Source organism: Heterodontus francisci, chromosome 6 (genome assembly GCF_036365525.1).
Source record: "Heterodontus francisci isolate sHetFra1 chromosome 6, sHetFra1.hap1, whole genome shotgun sequence".
In the NCBI taxonomy this organism is placed as follows: domain Eukaryota; kingdom Metazoa; phylum Chordata; class Chondrichthyes; order Heterodontiformes; family Heterodontidae; genus Heterodontus; species Heterodontus francisci.
The window spans coordinates 55732746-55751046 of NC_090376.1; the positions used below are offsets into that span (position 1 = coordinate 55732746).

The 18301-nt window shown below is 42.5% G+C and overlaps 1 protein-coding gene across 1 annotated transcript in view; it reads right to left on the reverse strand.

Moving 5' to 3' along the window:
* Window positions 1–18301, reverse strand: part of ddx10 (DEAD (Asp-Glu-Ala-Asp) box polypeptide 10) — a 344596-nt gene that overhangs the window by 94482 nt on the left and 231813 nt on the right. The gene's annotated exons all lie outside the window — the stretch shown is intronic.

An 18301-nucleotide genomic window follows, 5' to 3' on the forward strand; every position in this document is an offset into this window, starting at 1 on the left:
CAATGACTTCTCGTGTCCTCTCCTTGCTCTTCTTAGCTCTCCCTTTAGATCCTTCCTGGCTAGCTTGTAACTCTCAAGCGCCCTAACTGAGCCTTCACGTCTCATCCTAACATAAGCTTTCTTCTTCCTCTTGACAAGCGCTTCAACTTCTTTAGTAAACCACGGCTCCCTCGCTCGACAACTTCCTCCCTGTCTCACAGGTACATACTTATCAAGGACACGCAGTAGCTGCTCCTTGAATAAGCTCCACATTTCGATTGTTCCCATCCCCTGCAGTTTCCTTCCCCATCCGCATCATAATTTCCTTTCCCCCAGCTATAATTTTTGCCCTGCGGTATATACCTGTCCCTGCCCATCGCTAAGGTAAACCTAACCGAATTGTGATCACTATCACCAAAGTGCTCACCTACATCTAAATCTAACACCTGGCCGGGTTCATTACCCAGTACCAAATCCAATGTGGCATCGCCCCTGGTTGGCCTGTCTACATACTGTGTCAGAAAACCCTCCTGCACACACTGGACAAAAACTGACCCATTTAAAGTACTCGAACTATAGTATTTTCAGTCGATATTTGGAAAGTTAAAGTCCCCCATAACAACTACCCTGTTACTGTTACCCTGTCGAGAATCATCTTCGCTATCCTTTCCTCTACATCTCTGGAACTATTTGGAGGTCTATAAAAGACTCCCAACAGGGTGACCTCACCTCTCCTGTTTCTAACCTCGGCCCATACTACCTCAGTAGACTAGTCCTCAAACGTCCTTTCTGTCGCTGTAATACTCTCCTTGATTAACAATGCCACACCCCCCCCCTCTTTTACCATCTTCTCTGTTCTTACTGAAACATCTAAATCCCGGAACCTGCAACATCCATTCCTGCCCCTGCTCTACCCATGTCTCCGAAATGGCCACTACATCGAGATCCCAGGTACCAACCCATGCTGCAAGCTCACCCACCTTATTCCGGATGCTCCTGCCGTTGAAGTAGACACACTTTAAACCAGGTTCTTGCTCGCCAGTGCCCTCTTGCGTTCTTGTAACCTTACCTCTGACCTCACTACTCTCAACATCCTGTACACTGGCACTACAATTTAGGTTCCCATTCCCCTGCTGAATTAGTTTAACCCCCCCCCCGAAGAGCACTAGCAAATCTCCCCCCCAGGATATTGGTACCCCTCTGGTTCAGGTGAAGACCATCCTGTTTGTAGAGGTCCCACCTACCCCAGAAAGAGCCCCAATTATCCAGGAAACCAAAACCCTCCCTCCTGCACCATCCCTGCAGCCTTCTTGAAACACTGCAGTCCATGTGGTGTAGATACACCCACAGTGCTGTTAGGAAGGAAGTTCCAGGATTTCGACCCAGCGACAGTGAAGGAACGGTGATACAGGTCCAGATCAAGATGGTGTGTGGCTTGGAGGGGAACTTGCAGGTGGTGGTGTTCCTATGCATCTGCTGCCCTTGTCCTTCTATGTGGTAGAGGTCGCAGGTTTGGAAGGTGCTGTCGAAGGAGCCTTGTTGACTTGCTGCAGTGCACCTTGTAGATGGTATACACTGCTGTCACAGTGCGTTGGTGGTGGAGGGAGTGAATGTTGAAAGTGGTGCATGGGATGCCAATCAAGAGGGATGCTGGATGTCCTGGATGGCTTTGAGTGCTGTTGGAGCAGCACTCATCCAAGCAAGTGGAGAGTATTCCATCACATTCCTGACTTGTGCCTTGTAGATGGTGGACAGGCATTGGGGAGTCAGGAGGTGAGTTACTCACCGCAGAATTCCCAGCCACTGACCTGCTCTTGTAGCTATCGTAATAATATGGCTGGTCCAGTTCAGTTTCTCATCAATGGTAACCCCCGGGATGTTGATAGTGGGGGATTCAGCGACGGTAATGTCATTGAATGTCAATTGGAGTTAGTTGGATTCTCTCTTGTTGGAAGTGGCTATTGTCTGGCATTTGTGTGGCACGAATGTAAAATGAATAATTTAGGCCACTTTAAACAATGAACTTTTTTTTTGAAAGGAATCAAAACTCTGATGCATAGTAGTTGACTTCAGCTTCACAGATTGGAATGTGTATTCCCATACCTTGTAAAAGCATAAATTAATCCTGGATACTGTGACCTAAAATCAACTAAACAAACAACAATTGGGACTCTGGTGTCACTGAAAAAGCTGAGCAAGACCAAAGCAATTTACTCTCTCTCAGCGTGGACTCAAAACGCTAATTATATTGAAACTAGCTCCTGATGATAATTAGACGATTAAGAAGAGATCTGATAAGGGTTTGAATGTTATGAAGGGTTTGGAAAAGTTAATAAGGAAAAATGATTTCCACTTGTCAGTGAGTCAGTAACTAGAGTACATAAATTTAAAATAATCAGCAAAAGAGAGAGAGATAAATGGGTTTATACACAATGAGTTGTTAGGGTCTGAAATTCCCTACCAGAAATAGAATACATAACTTTTAAAAGGGAAATAGTTAAGTGAAAAATAACATTTAAAAGGGTATAGGGAATGTAGGATCTGCAACCTTTTTTTAAAAATTGCCTAAAATTAAAGCTATTGGGAGTCACAAGACGAAAATTCGGCATTTCTAAACCAAACACTGGGCAAATTGGCAGAATGCATAATTTGCATATACAATAAATAAAATGCATGTGTCGAATTTACATATCAATAGAAAATATTAAAATAGACCCAAATCTGAATTATTGCATTTAACTTTTTTTTTAAAAGTATAATTTTGCCAGTAAAGTCATCTGTAAAACAAACTTTAACTTAAGATGGATAGAATTTAAGACAATTTTTTCAGTTATTGATTCTTGTGCTAAAAAAAAACTTAATAGCACATTCAGGATAATTTATCATCTCAGCTGTTTAGAAACAATAATAGTTGCAACCGTAAAAACCTGTTCCTTGAATCAAAGGCATTATCTATAACATAAAAGCAAAATACTGCAGCTGCTGGAAATCTGAAATAAAAAACAAGAAATGCTGGAAATACTCAACAGGTCTGGCAGCATCTGTGGAGAGAGAAGCAGAGCTAACGTTTCAGGTCAGTGACCCTTCATCAGAACATTATCTATAACCATGGTGTAGCTATACCACTTAAAAGGTTTATTTAGAGAACAATGATTTTTTTCGTGAAAATAATCATTTGAAACAGTGAAGTGTAGCGTAATGATTAGCCTTTTACCCCCACAATAAAAACATGGCTCTTACTTTTCTTGACCTAATTTTTTTTTAAAGGCTTTTTTCACGTTAACGTGATCCAACTGGAAAAGGTTGGGAGCCACAAATGAGATGTCCAAGAGCCGCAGGTTGCAGACCCCTCGGGTAGGGGATTGGGACTAATTGGATAGGTCTTTCAGAATGCTGGTACAGGCACAATATGCCTTCTGTGTTACAAAATACTATGCTTCAAACTGCAACTTACAAGTTTTGAATGCAAATTTGTAATTTGACGGCTGCACGTTAAAAGGAGACAGATTGAATCTGTACAGGGGTGGGGGTGACAGGGCTGTTTGGCCTCTTTCTGACTGGCTGGTTATTCAAAGAACAGTACAGCACAGGAACAGGCCATTCGGCCCTCCAAGCCTGCGCCGATCTTGATGCCTGCCTAAACTAAAACCTTCTGCACTTCTGGGGACCGTATCCCTCTATTCCCATCCTATTCATGTATTTGTCAAGATGCCTCTTAACATCGCTATCGTACCCACTTCCACCACCTCCCCCGGCAGCAAGTTCCGGGCACTCACCACCCTCTGTGTAAAGAACTTGCCTCGCACATCCCCTCTAAACTTTGCCCCTCTCACCTTAAACCTATGTCCCCTAGTAACTGACTCTTCCACCCTGGGAAAAAGCTTCTGACTATCCACTCTGTCCATGCCGCTCATAACTTTGTGTCAAACAGATGGCACCACCACCCTCCTGCTCCCTCCAGCAGCCTCAACTATCATTTTCCTTTAGCTTCCCCCAACCCCATAGACTTTTCAAATATTTCCAAGTTCAGCCAGAACCATACTTCCCATGCAACTGTAACAGTGAAAGAGAAGGCAGAAGGGAAAGTGGGAAGCAGTGAGAGAAAGGAGGAGTGAAGTAATGGCAGAGGAGGATGATGTTACAGATGTAGAAGTAAGTGCCCTCGGTAACGGATAGGATGTGGAATTTGAAGCTGAGCTCTGGGTCAAACAAGGCACAAAGATTTTATATAGCCTGGTTCATTTTGTATTTTCTAGGAACAGGTATAAATCCATAACTTGTTAAAACATTAGTTGAACCATCTCCACATAAGAGTGTCAATTTGTACACAAAGGTATGGCATGTGGGGCCCTATGTAGCAAGGAGGTGTCACTTGCTAGGTGTAGCAATGGTGAAGGAAGCAATAGATGTAGCTCGATCAGAAAATACAAATCACTACTTAAGGATGTCAGATGGCATCTAGTCTAAAACAAGCTTACGGTGTAGAGGAAAATGTGCATTGTGTCAGAAAATTTAGGTAAAGTTCACATAAAGAATCTTGTATCCTAAAGAAAGTGAGGATCATCATTATTGCCATGGTCCACAGGCAATGCTGTGCCCATATCTTGGATCATGCTTTGACAAATGTGCATTCACATTGGATGGTAGCTGGCCCGTCTGGAAGAAAGCAAACACTACCCATCCTCATGCTGAATCAGACATCTTTGAAGGCCTGGTCCTGAAGAGAATCCAGCTGAAATCGCTTTCACTTCTCAGGTATTCCAATTGTGCCTGTTCCTGCCCCACTGAACTTATTTCTTCCTATCTTGACTCTATCTTTTCTCCCCGGTCCAGTTTCTTCCCACCTACATCAGTGACTCTTTTGATGCCCTACGTCATTTTGACAATTTCCAGTTTCCTGGCTCTAACCGCTTCCTCTTCACTATGGATGTCCAATCTCTCTACACCTCCATCCTCCACCAGGACGGTCTGAGGGCTCTCCGCTTCTTCCTTGAACAGAGGCCCAACCAGTTCCCATCCACCATCACACTCTTCCGCCTGGCTGAACTTGTTCTCACGTTGAACAACAAATCCTTCAAGTTCACTCACTTCCTTCAAGTATAAGGTGTTGCTATAGTTGCCCGCATGGGTCCTAGTTATGCCTGTCTTTTGTGGGATATGTCGAACATTCCCTTGTTCCAGTCCTACTCAAGCCCCCTCCCCCAACTCTTTTTCCGGTACATTGATGACTGTATCGGTGTTGTTTCCTGCTCCCACCCCGAACTGGAAAACTTTATCAACTCTACTTCCAATTTCCACCCTTCTCTCGCCTTTACATGGTCCACCTCCGACACTTCCCTTCCCTTCCTCAACTTCTCTGTCTCCATCTCTGGGGATAGGCTGTCAACTAATATTCATTATAAGCCCACCGACTTCCACAGCTACCTCAACTACACGTCTTCACACCCTGCCTCCTGTAAGGACTCCATTCCATTCGCCCAGTTTCTCCGTCTCCGTTGCATCTGCTCTGATGATGCAACCTTTCACAACAGCGCTTCTGATATGTCTTCCTTTTTCCTCAACCGAGGATTCCCCCCCACCCCCACTGTGGTTGACAGGGCCCTCAACCATGTCCGGCCCATTTCCCACACCTCTACCCTCATCCCTTCCCGTCCCTCCCAGAACCGCGACAGGGTTCCCCTTGTCCTCACTTTCCACCCCACCAGCCTACACATCCAAAGGATCATCCTCCGTCATTTCCGCCACCTCCAGCGTGATGCCACTACCAAACGCATCTTCCCCTCTCCTCCCCTGTCAGCATTCCAAAGGGATCATTCCCTCTGTGATACCCTGGTCCACTACTCCATTACCCCCCGACACCTCGTCCCCTTCCCATGCAAATGCAGGAGGTGTAATACCTGCCCCCCTCACCTCCTCTCTCCTCAATATCCCAGGCCCCAAACACTCCTTTCAGGTCAAGCAGCGATTTATTTGTACTTCTTTCAATTTAGTATACTGTATTCGCTGCTCACAATGCAGACTCTTCTACACTGGGGAGACCAAACGCAGATTGGGTGACCGCTTTGCAGAACACCTTCGCTCAGTTCAAAAACATGACCCCAGGCTTCCTGTCGCTTGCCGTTTCAATACACCCCACTGCTCTCATGCCCACATCTCTGTCCTGGGCTTGCTACAGTGTTCTAGCGAACATCAACGCAAGCTCGAGGAACAGCAACTCATTTACCGATTAGGCACACTACAGCCTGCCAGACTGAACATTGAGTTCAATAATTCCAGAGCATGACTGGTCCCCCCTTTTTTTATTTTTAGTTTTTTCAAATTTTATTTTATTTTAGTTTGTTTCATCATTCATTTTTTTTAACAAATGCCTGCCCACTGTTTTTTTTTGCATGTTTGTGCTTTTGGCCAGGGCATTTAACACCCTCTCTGCACTAACGCTTTGTCTTTCACCACATCATTAACACACCCTTTGCCTTTGCTCCACGACCTTCTTGTCAGTTATGCTCTGTGACCCTCTATCCTATCAACACCTTTCCTTTTGTTATCTTTTGCCCCACCCCCGCTTTATTTGCTTAAAACCTATTACATTTCTAACCTTTGCCAGTTCTGACGAAAGGTCACTGATCTGAAACGTTAACTCTGCTTCTCTTTCCACAGATGCTGCCAGACCTGCTGAGTGGTTCCAGCATTTCTTGTTTTTATTTCAGATTTCCAGCATCCGCAGTATTTTGCTTTTATAATATGGCTGAGACAGACTGCTCTGCTGAAAAGCCAAAAATCAGATTTTTAATCATTTAAATAAAGGGGAGAAAAACACGAAGTCCAAAAGTGTTGAAAACTAACCAGAATGCACCACATTTGATATCAACAATTTTTTTTTCCTGTGGAGCATATCGCTGCAGAAATACATCAGTGTTCTGGAGCAAGGTAGCATTTGGATATGGTATTATAATACTAAACTTACCCTGACTAAAATAGCTCTCCGGTCCACAAGACCAGGTTCCAATCCATTATTAGACATTCTTTTTAAATTAAAACTATTTTCTCCCAGTAAATTATCTGCTATTTTGTTAAAACAGATAGAAAAATAATTTGTTGCCAAAGTGATAGGAAAAGCTCAATATAAATAAATAACTGGGATAAATAACCGCGTAGCTCACATTGTTTGACAAGCACCATATGCCACGGTCAAGGTTTGGTTATATGTTTAATACTGATGAAGGAAACATAGCCTTTTGTACTTGCATTTTTATTCATTTCAACTTCTTCAAAGGGGCTTTGATTGCATTGCTGTGGTGGTCCTGAATACTGAAGGGAGAGTATCTTAGTCATAGGAACTGGGGGACACACTGCTTTTCAGTAAGCAACAAAGATCTGAATTAAAGAATGCAGCAGTAAAAAAGCCAGCTCATTTTGAAACTGCAGCATGTTTCACAGCATAAGAAGTGAGCCTCTGTTTTTAAAACCTATGTGTAGAGAATGTGAGTTTTTTTAATTGATGTATCAATGTTGGATAATGAAGTGCATGACTCACTATTTAAGACATAATACTGTTCATTTACTTGCTTTAATTAAAATAAACCACCTGCTAATAAAGCCCGTGTTGCTGTCTGACAGAGTTTATGTTCAGTGTGCTTTTCACAGAGGATAATCATGTGGTGCAGTGTAATGTGTTCCATTTATTGGTGTAAAGTATGAGGATTCTCTGCAGCGATCCCTGGGTCTTGTAACCTAGATATTGGGCAGGAAAAGGTATATTCCAGATTACTGGAGACACAAGGTCTATTTATAGGAGTGGTTGGTGACCAATGAACTCAAGAAGTAGAGAGCACAAGAACTCAAAAACTTGACAGTGATAGCAGCTCTGAGATCTAAACAACAGTCAAAGACTGAAGACTGGTTAGACATTGGCAAATTAAAGTTAGCTGAAACGGTATTAATAAGTTTTGAAAAGAATTCAGAAAATTTGGATACAAAAGAGATGCTGTTAATCTGTTTGAATACAGGAAGAACACGAAGATCGAGCATTCCAGTTAGAAATAATGAAACTGGAGGCCAGGAAAATATTTTTTTTTTATTTATTTTTTTTAATTTAGAGATACAACACTGAAACAGGCCCTTCGGCCCACCAAGTCTATGCCGACCAACAACCACCCATTTATACTAACCATACAGCAATCCCATATTCCCTACCACCTACCTACACTAGGGGAAATTTACATTGGCCAATTTACCTATCACCTGCAAGTCTTTGGCCGTGGGAGGAAACCGGAGCACCCGGCGAAAACCCACGCGGTCACAGGGAGAACTTGCAAACTCCGCACAGGCAGTACCCAGAATCGAACCCAGGTCCCTGGAGCTGTGAGGCTGCGGTGCTAAGATCAAATGAACAGGAAGGAGAGAGAACATTGCAAATCCTATAAAGAACCTTTAGCTACCATCATCCTTGGCTCTGGAATTTTCTTTTTAAAAAAATTATTTGATCATGCCTGTAGTTAGTTCTTCTCCCAATTCCTGTTTAGCGTTTCATCTCGCTGTCTCCATCAGAAGTATTTTGTACTTCAAAGTTGTTCTCTCTTACTATTTAATCTGCTCCACAATGTAAATGAGATGGATTCCCCTATACCTGGCAATCACATCACCAGAACCCCCAGGGCATTACACAGCCAGTTCTACTTAGAAATAATTCTTGAACATAAAGGATATGGGGACGAGGTGCAGGGAAAGGGAGAGCAAGAATGGAATCCTCTTTAATACTTGTTTAGCAGTTTTATGGCATTGATAATACCTGTTAATCCTGCACACCATCTTTCAGTCCCATTGGCTCCTCTAAGATGTCCAATCATTTCTAAGTTCATGTATTGATAGCGCTCTGTATTTTCAATAAAGCCGAACTTTCATAATGTATCAGAGCTTTGAAATTTTACTACAGCATGACATTAATAGTCCTGGCACTTTTTTGGCCAAGGCAGCAAACAACCTAAAATTGTAATTTCTCCACATCACATTACAAAACAAAATTCCCAAATCTTATAGCCACTGCTAGTATGTTGTCTGATAAGTAGTAAATCAGCACTCCATTTGTCACCATCAGACAGCAATATACAGTTTGATACACACAAATTTCTGGCAGATAACTTTTTCCAATCACTAACAACTATTTGTCGGCAGCAGCCTAGAGTTGTTCTTTTCAAGGGTGCAGAGCAAAACCAGTTATTGAAGATGTTTCCTGCAGTTTTTCTGGGTATGGCATGATCAAGGATACATTGGACTGCTCTCAACACTACTTCGAATTGAACAAAGCAGAAAACTGAATATACTGACAAACATTTATCTGTGAAATTCAGAACCGAATAGAATGATGGATAGTTTTTTTGACTACCAGATAAAAGAGTGAGATGAGGAAAAATGTAAATGAAAGCTCTTATCACTGAGCTGCAGAAAACCAACATGAAGAATCATAATCCAAAACTTCACTGCAAATATCAGTGCTGCAATAATACAAGGACATTTAACCATACTAGAAGTTTGGAGGCTTCTCCCTAATAATATATGGCATTCATTTGTTGTTTCCTCCTCTGGCCATCTGATTGACCTATTTGATCTGTGCTTGCTTCAGTGGGCTGATAAGAACCATGTGACTTTTAACTTTCTGCACAGACATGATGGGCCGAATGATCTCCTTCAGTACTGTAACCATTCTATGAACTCTCTTACTTCTTTCAATAATTTGATTGCTATGAGTAAGATGACCAATTTGATTGGTTTGGGTGAATCGTGCTTATGCCTCCATTTCTCTTGTGAAGAACATGACCCTAAGCTTCTGGTCACTTGCCTCTTTAATTCTTCATCCCTCCATGGCCTTGGCCTCCTGCACTGTTCAATTGAAGCTCAAGGAACAACACCTCATCTTTCTTTGACAATTTTAGTCCTTAATGATCTCTCCCATTTTCTCTCAGAGCCAAAGCCACTGGGAATGGCAGTGTGGGCTGGTGTTTGGAACCCCTATTGGTACACACCCCTGGGTATACCCACCTTCCTTCTGTCAAATTTCTGGGACATAGCAGCCTTCTCCTCTTTACCAAATTTTCCACGTTCCCCTCTCCCTTTTCTGCTGTAGCCATTTACACCTCCTTGGACCCATCTTTTGTTTCTATACTTGTTTCATGATTGCCTCCTTTTGCCTTGAACCTTTTGTCGTGCAAATCGCTCCTGCCCTCCAGCATGTCACAGATCTTCCCAAACTGCTATTTTGCTGCCACTTTTCCCTGGCTCTGTGCTTGCTTTAAAGCTGTTCACCCCTCAGATCTTCCAGTCTGATGAATGGACATTGACCTGAAATGCTAACTTCCTTCTCTCTCCACAGTTGCTGCCAGACCTACTGGGTGTACCCAGCATTTTCTGCTTTAATTTCAAATCAAAGAACCTCTGCTGCTGGCTATTATCATAAAGAATCTTGATAAGAGTACAAAATGAAGAATGTTTAGGTTTGCATCTGTTTAGTTTATGTTTAGAGATACAGCACTGAAACAGGCCCTTCGGCCCACCGAGTCTGTGCCGACCATCAACCACCCATTTATACGAATCCTACACTAATCCCATATTCCTACCACATCCCCACCTGTCCCTATATTTCCCTACCACCTACCTACACTAGGGGCAATTTATAATGGCCAATTTACCTACCAACCTGCAAGTCTTTTGGCTTGTGGGAGGAAACCGGAGCACCCGGAGAAAACCCACGCAGACACAGGGAGAACTTGCAAACTCCACACAGGCAGTACCCAGAATTGAACCCGGGTCGCTGGAGCTGTGAGGCTACAGTGCTAACCACTGCGCCGCCCCATCTGATGCTAAGATGTTGGAAAAACAATATTCAGAAAGAAGGGATGAAATTCAATGATATTCCCACTGTGCAGATGAACTGTAAAATAAATACCATGAAATGCTCAGAGTGCAAATTGATACTAAAATAAGACATCTGGATATAAAATTAAAGCTATATGTATAGTGAATCAGGAAAGAAAAAATAGGCGGGTCCAATAGCTGACTGAACACTGAGCATTGTCTCACAACATTGTATGCCAGCAGTTACAAAGGTAAATAAAATATTGGCTAGCTCATGTAAATTCAACATACAGTGCATTAAGGTTCCACTAAAATTCTTGTGAAACCCCAAAGGAGTTCTGTGTTAATGTGGTCATTGCATATTATTATAAAATGTAAAAGACTGAGGAAAGGAAAAGATCTAAAAATTGCTGAGTTATGATGAAAGGCTAATAAATACACTTAATTGAACATTAAAATGGGAATTTACCCCTTTTTAACATAATGCAGGGAATAAGAACATTGGTCAGGAGAGGGCTATTCAGTCCCTTGAACTTGTTCCACCAATCATGGCTGATCTGTGTCATAATTCAATTCATCGACCTTGGCTCCATATCCTTTTATATCCTTGACCAGCAATCTCAGATTTAAAATTATTAATTGAGCTAGCATCTACTGTTTTTGTGGTGAAGACTTCCATACTTCGACCAACCTTTACATGAAGAAGTGTTTCCTAATTTGAGTACATGTCCATTATCCTTATTCTCTGTCTTCTGTAGCCTAACCAATCAATAATTTCCCTTTTTGCTTTTCAATTCCATGAGCTTTAATTTTAGTGAACTGTCTATTTTACCTGAAATATTACTAAATGTCTTCTGGAAGTCCATATAAATACATTCATAGACATTCCTCTGTCCACTACTTTAGTAACTTCCTCAAAAATTTCAAATTGGAAGGAAATAGCTATTTGCGTCCCATAAGGATCTGTGCTAGGGCCTCAATGACTTAAATAATAGAAGCCATATATCCAAGTTTGGTGATGACACAAACACTATCTTTTTTGTCTTCCTTTCCTGTTCTTTATATCTCTCTCCTCATCCCCCAGACTTACAGTATTCTTTGCACTTGTTTTTATGTTATCACTCACATCTTTTATTAACCATCATGGTTTTATTTGGAAAGTAGAGCTCTTTCTCCTTGGGGGTATATATTGATCCTGTACTAAACTAAATTCTTTTTTGAACACCTCCCACTGTTCATCTGTAGTTTTACCCAATAACAGTTTTGACAGTCATCCCGTTAAAGTCAGCCATGCCAAAATTGAGAATCTTAGTAACAGTGTTAAGTTTCTCCTTTTCAAACCCAACACCGAATTCAATCATATTATGATCATTATTAGTTGTCAGCCAAGAGCGATGTCTCAATTCATTCCATCTTCGCTGCCTCCGGAGAATCCGTGGCATCAGGTGGCAGGACCGTATCTCCAACACAGAAGTCCTCGAGGCGGCCAACATCCCCAGCTTATACACACTACTGAGTCAGAGGCGCTTGAGATGGCTTGGCCATGTGAGCCGCATGGAAGATGGCAGAATCCCCAAAGACACATTGTACAGCGAGCTCGCCACTGGTATCAGACCCACCGGCCGTCCATGTCTCCGTTTCAAAGACGTCTGCAAACGCGACATGAAGTCCTGTGACATTGATCACAAGTTGTGGGAGTCAGTTGCCAGCGTTCGCTACAACTGGCGGGCGGCCATAAAGGCAGGGCTAAAGTGTGGCGAGTCGAAGAGACTTAGCAGTTGGCAGGAAAAAAGACAAAAGCACAAGGGGAGAGCCAACTGTGTAACAGCCCCGACAAACAGCGACCCGGGTTCAGTTCCGGGTACTGCCTGTATGGAGTTTGCAAGTTCTCCGTGTCTGCGTGGGTTTCCTCCGGGGTGCTCCGGTTTCCTCCCACATACCAAAGACTTGCAGGTTGATAGGTAAATTGGCCATCATAAGTTGCCCCTAGTATAGGTAGGGGAATATAGGGACAGGTGGGGACGTGGTAGGAACATGGAATTAGTGTAGGATTAGTATAAATGGGTGGTTGATGGTCGGCACAGACTCGGTGGGCCGAAGGGCCTGTTTCAGTGCTGTATCTCTAAACTAAACTAAGCCCCAGGACATCGCTGTAGGAGTTTCTCAGGGTTGTGCCCTTAGCCTGACCATCTTCAGCTGCTTCATCAATGACCTTCCCTCCATCATAAGGTCAGAAGTGGGGATGCTCGCTGATGATTGCACAATGTTCAGTACCATTCGCGACTCCTCAGATACTGAAGCAGCCCTTGTCCAGATGCAGCAAGACCTGGACAGGCTTGGGCTGATAAGTGGCAAGTAATATTTGTGCCATACAAGGACCAGGCAATGACCATCACCAACAAAAGAAAATCTAACCATCTCCCCATAACATTCAACAGCATTACCATTGCTGAAACCATCCTGGGGGTTACCACTAAGCAGAAACCTAACTGGATCAGCCGCATAAATATCCTGATTATATTACGGTTTATGGGATTGGCATAACTTGCTAAACACAAGTCAGGCAGACAGCACTGCATATGCTGAATGATGTGCCTAATTGTTACAGTAAAAAATAAGTTGCAATCCTAATTTTCTTATATAGCATTAGAATAATAGAACTGTTCTTTTACTATCTCCTTTGAAAATAAATTGAAGTGGTTCATACCCTTATTATTAGATGGAATAACAAGAGATTGCATTCATTTGGCACCTTTTAAAAACAGACAAATTAGTTTAAGGTGACCAACGGCATGATTAAAAGAGTTAAATTTTTAGGAGGCTTTTGAGAGTGGCCAGCAAAGGTAGCCAGGTAACAAGATTTAAGGAGAGTTCCAGAGCAAAGGACCAAGTTGGCTGAAGGTTCAGTCAGTGAAGATAGAGCAAAGGGAGAGGATGAAAATAAAACCAAGATACAGAGGATGGAAGGTATATGCAGACATGCAAGGCTGGAGGAGCTAGTCATTGTATTTGAAAATGAGAATGAGAATTCTGAATTCAATGCTTTGGGGGACAGAAAGCCATTGGGGATTGGCAATGGCAAGAGTGGACAGGGAGTGGGAATAGGATGCATACAGTAGAGCTTGTGTAAGTTGGAACCTGAGAAAGCATCAAAGATGCTGAGCCTGGAGCTGATGGGAGTCATGGCTGAAGGGCATTATCAGTGATGGGGGTGAAGTAGGGAAGGAAAGGGCAAGTTGAGTGAAGTGAAAGTGCAAATAAGCGGTCTTGGTGATGTGTGGAATATGGGACACAGAGCTCAACTCAAGGTTAATAAAGAACACCAAGGTTGCACACCACTGGGTTCAGTCTGAGCAGGCAGTCAAACAGAATGCCATGCTTAAACTGGAAGATATTGTGACTCATCCAGGGTACGATGTTGGACTCCCAAATTGAACAGCAAAGTGTTATCTGTGGTAGTGAGAGGTAGAACTGGGTTTTGTAAGCATACAAATAGAGGTTAGCTTCATGCAATGAATTATGTCACCAAGAAGAGGCATATATGGAACCTTGGGACACTCTCAACGTAACCATATGAAAGGAGAAAAGATTGCAGGGCACGCACAGAGGAGTTTGGCTGCCCGCACCCCCCACAAAACCAGCAGGGAGGCAGTCAGCATTCACCAGGTGATCTACTCATGTGGCGGAGGGCCCACCCACTGCTGGTCATTAACTGGCCACTTAGGTGGCTCAACTGGCCTATTGGAGGGAGGGCCGCCCTGCACCTTCCCCGCCACTGGTAAAATGTCATGATGATGGGAAGCTGATAGGCACTCCACCCTTGCCTTCCCTTGCCATTTTACACATCCCCCACCCCCAGCCTGTCCCCAGAGGGCTGGTAAAATCCATTAAAGGGATGGGAAGCCCAACAACAACTAATTAGTTGCCAGACGGCTGAAAATCAATTTCTTTAAGGGGAAATCATGTTTAACTAACTTGCTGGAGTTTTTTGAAGAGGTAGCAGAGAGGGTTGATGAGAGCAATGCAATTGAAATGGTGTACATGGACTTCCAAAAGGCATTTGATACAGTGCCACGCAACAGGCATGTGAGCAAAGTTATAGCTCATGGAATAAACAGGATAATAGCAACATGGATACGGAATTGGTTGAGTGACAGGAAACAGACAGTAGTGGTTCATGGATGTTTTATGGGCTACAGGAAGGTTCTGCAGGGGTCAGTATTGGGAATCTTGTTTTTCCTGATATATATGAATGACCTAGACCCTGGTGTACAGGGCACAATTTCAAAGTCTGCAGATGATATGAAACTTGGAAGCATTATGAACTGTGAGGAGGATAGTGTAGAACTTCAAAAGGACGTAGAAAAGTTGGTGGAATGGGCAGACAGGTGGTAGATAATGTTCAATGCGGAGAAATGTGAAGTGATTCATTTTGGTAGGAAGAACATGGAGCGACAAAATAAAGGGCACAATTCTAAAGTTGGTGTAGGAGCAGGGGGATCTGGATGTATATGTGGATAAGCAGGACAGGTTGAGAGAGCGGTTAATAAAGCATACAGTATCCTGGGCTTTATTTTTAGGAGCATAAAGTACAAGAGCAAAGAGGTTAATTTGAACTTGTTTAAGACACTAGTTCAGCCTCAGCTGGAATATTATGTCCAGTTCTGGGCACCGCACGTTGGGAAAGATGTGAAGACACTGGAGACAGTACAGAAAAGATTCACAAGAATGGTTCCAGGGATGAGGAACTTCAGTGATGAAGATAGATTGGAGATGTTTGCACTGCTTTACTTGGAAAAAAGAAGGCTGAGAGGAGATTTAATAGGGCTATTCAAAATCATGAGGAGTCTGGACAGAGTAGACAGGGAGAAAGGATCAAGAATAAGAGGGCACAGTTTCAAAGCAATTGGTAAAAGAAGCAAAAGTGACATGAGGAAAAACTTTTTCCCGGAGCGAATGATTAAGGTCTGGAATGCACAGCCTGAGAGTGCGGTGGAGGCAGGTTCAACTGAAGCATTCAAATGGGAATTAGACTATTCTCTGAAAATGAAGGATGTGCAGGGTTACAGGGAGAAGGTGAGGGAATGGCACATAGTGAATTGCTCATTCAGAGAGCTGGTGCACACACGACGGGTCAAATGGCCTTCTTCTGCGTTGTAACAATTCTATGATTCTGTGAAAATCATGGTCAGGGTTCCACAAATGGCCGAGGCGGAATTGCCCCAGGCTTTCAGGTCTGTAGTCGGGGCCCCTGATGCGCCGATAAAATTCTGGCCAAAGAGCGCCATTCATGACTTTGACTAGGGTGGTCTTGGTGCCAGTCAAAGCTGGAGTGAAGGAAATCAACCCAGGAGTAATGGGAGAGAAGAGTGCAAAACTCAGTGGCATCAACACATTTCAAGACCTTAGAAAAGAAAAAATATTAGAGGTTAACAAGTAGCTGTCTCAAAAAGACTTGGCAAGGTAGTACAGGGGTATCAGCAGACAAGAGTGATTTGCCAGGAAATACGCCAGGAATTTCTTTCTCTTCCTTTCTGCCGGTGGAAATTTGATGGAAACCCCATTTACGCATGTAAATTCCTAGATATCGTAGATGCTTCCGCAACCCCAGCAGAGCAAATGTTAAGTCACGGATATTGGATGTAATAGGGAAATACACATTAAACGGGAGCAAATAAAGTTACTTTCATGGAACTATACATAGTTTGAAAACTGATGGCAAATTTGTTACCTCTATAACCCAGAGACCATGGAACGTAGGAACAGAAAAAATTGGATACAAATATTGGACTATTATTGCTACTGCAGAAAATTAAGATGGGTAGTGAACATAACCACAAGGATAGAGCATAGGAACAGGAGTAGGCCATTCATCCCGTCAAGTCTGTCCCGCCATTCATGGCTGATCTGTACCTCACTCCATTTACGTGCCTTGGCTCCATATCTCTTTATACCGTTACCTAACAAAAACTTATTAATTTCAATTTCATTGACTTAGCCTCAACAACATTTTTGAGAGAAAGAGCCTTCCAGATTCCCACTGCAATATGAGTGAAGAAGTGCTTCCGACATCACCCGTGCATGGCGTAGCCCGAATTTTAAGGTAATGCCCCCTTGCTCTGGAGTCCTCCATTAGTGGAAATAATTTGTCTTTAGTTAGTCTATCAATTATCTTAAACACCTCAACTACATCACCCCTTAATCGTCTATATGCAAGGGAATACAAGCTGGTTTATACAACTGTCAGTGGTGCTAAGAACTGACTGTGGTTATTCTGGTCTTCAGTCAATATTGCTACAATATATAACATTATACTTATAGTAATTTGGATGTACTTATAATAACAATTACCATAACCAGAACAAAAAAAAACAGAAATAGTCTCTTAAACAGCAGCTTTAAATAAAGTTTTTCAGTCTGTTATGACACGCCTGGGTGAATTGGTTTGTTAGTCTTCATTTTTACTTCAAAGAAAACTCAAACCCTTGCTGATTAAATCCCTCACTTCAATCTATTTTTCAGACCATTCACGCTTCAGTGAGCTTTAACTAAAAGAATCTTCACCTCCTTTCGTTCAGGGTTTTTAGGTTTTAGTTTATCACAGATTATTGTAAGCTGTAATGATTTTCTGACCTAGATATTGAGCATTGCATGCACAGCCAACTGCTGACAGAACTGGAAGATAAGTCACAGCCTTGCTTCATGTGAACTCCAGTAAATGTCAACTTGACAGCATTTCCAACCAGTCAAATTATCAAATGCTAGTGAATAAATTCAGTGGGACAGGAAAATTCTGATCTGCAACAGAATGGCAGGTTTGATCTAGAACATTATGAATTATATCTGTCAGAGCTTAATTTAACAGTAGTGTTTCATGAAACTATCCTAAAAATACAACAGAACATGACAAGTTATTTACGCTGAATTTTTAACTACTTACAGACTTTAAAATACAACCAGTTTTTTGTAGTGTAGAGTAACAATGAGCTACAGTATTTATACTGCAATGCTCAGAGAACTCTACACACCTCCAATTCTGGCCTTCTGTATATCACCAACTTCCTTTGCCCTCTCCCCCCCCCCCCCCCCCCCCCAATGTGCTCGTGACTTTAACTGTCTAAGCGTTGAGCTTTGGAATTCTCTCATTAAATTTCTCTGCCTCGCCATTTCTCTCTCCTCCTTTAAGATGCCCCTTAAAACCTCTCTTTTTTGGATCAGTGTCGATTTTGTCTGATTATGCTCCTGTAAAGCACCATGGGACATTTATTATGTTAAAGGTGCTATGTAAATGTAAGTTGTTGTTGCTTTCCAAGACAGCTGACTTTCGATTAACACACATCTGTTCTAAGCAGTTTTGGCAGTTATAAAATTTCAGTTCATCAAGCCATGTTGCAATCACTCAAAGTTTTCCAGATTCCTGACCCAAGCTGGTTTTAATGTTCAGCACACAAAAAAGAACTAATGCACTGCCCAC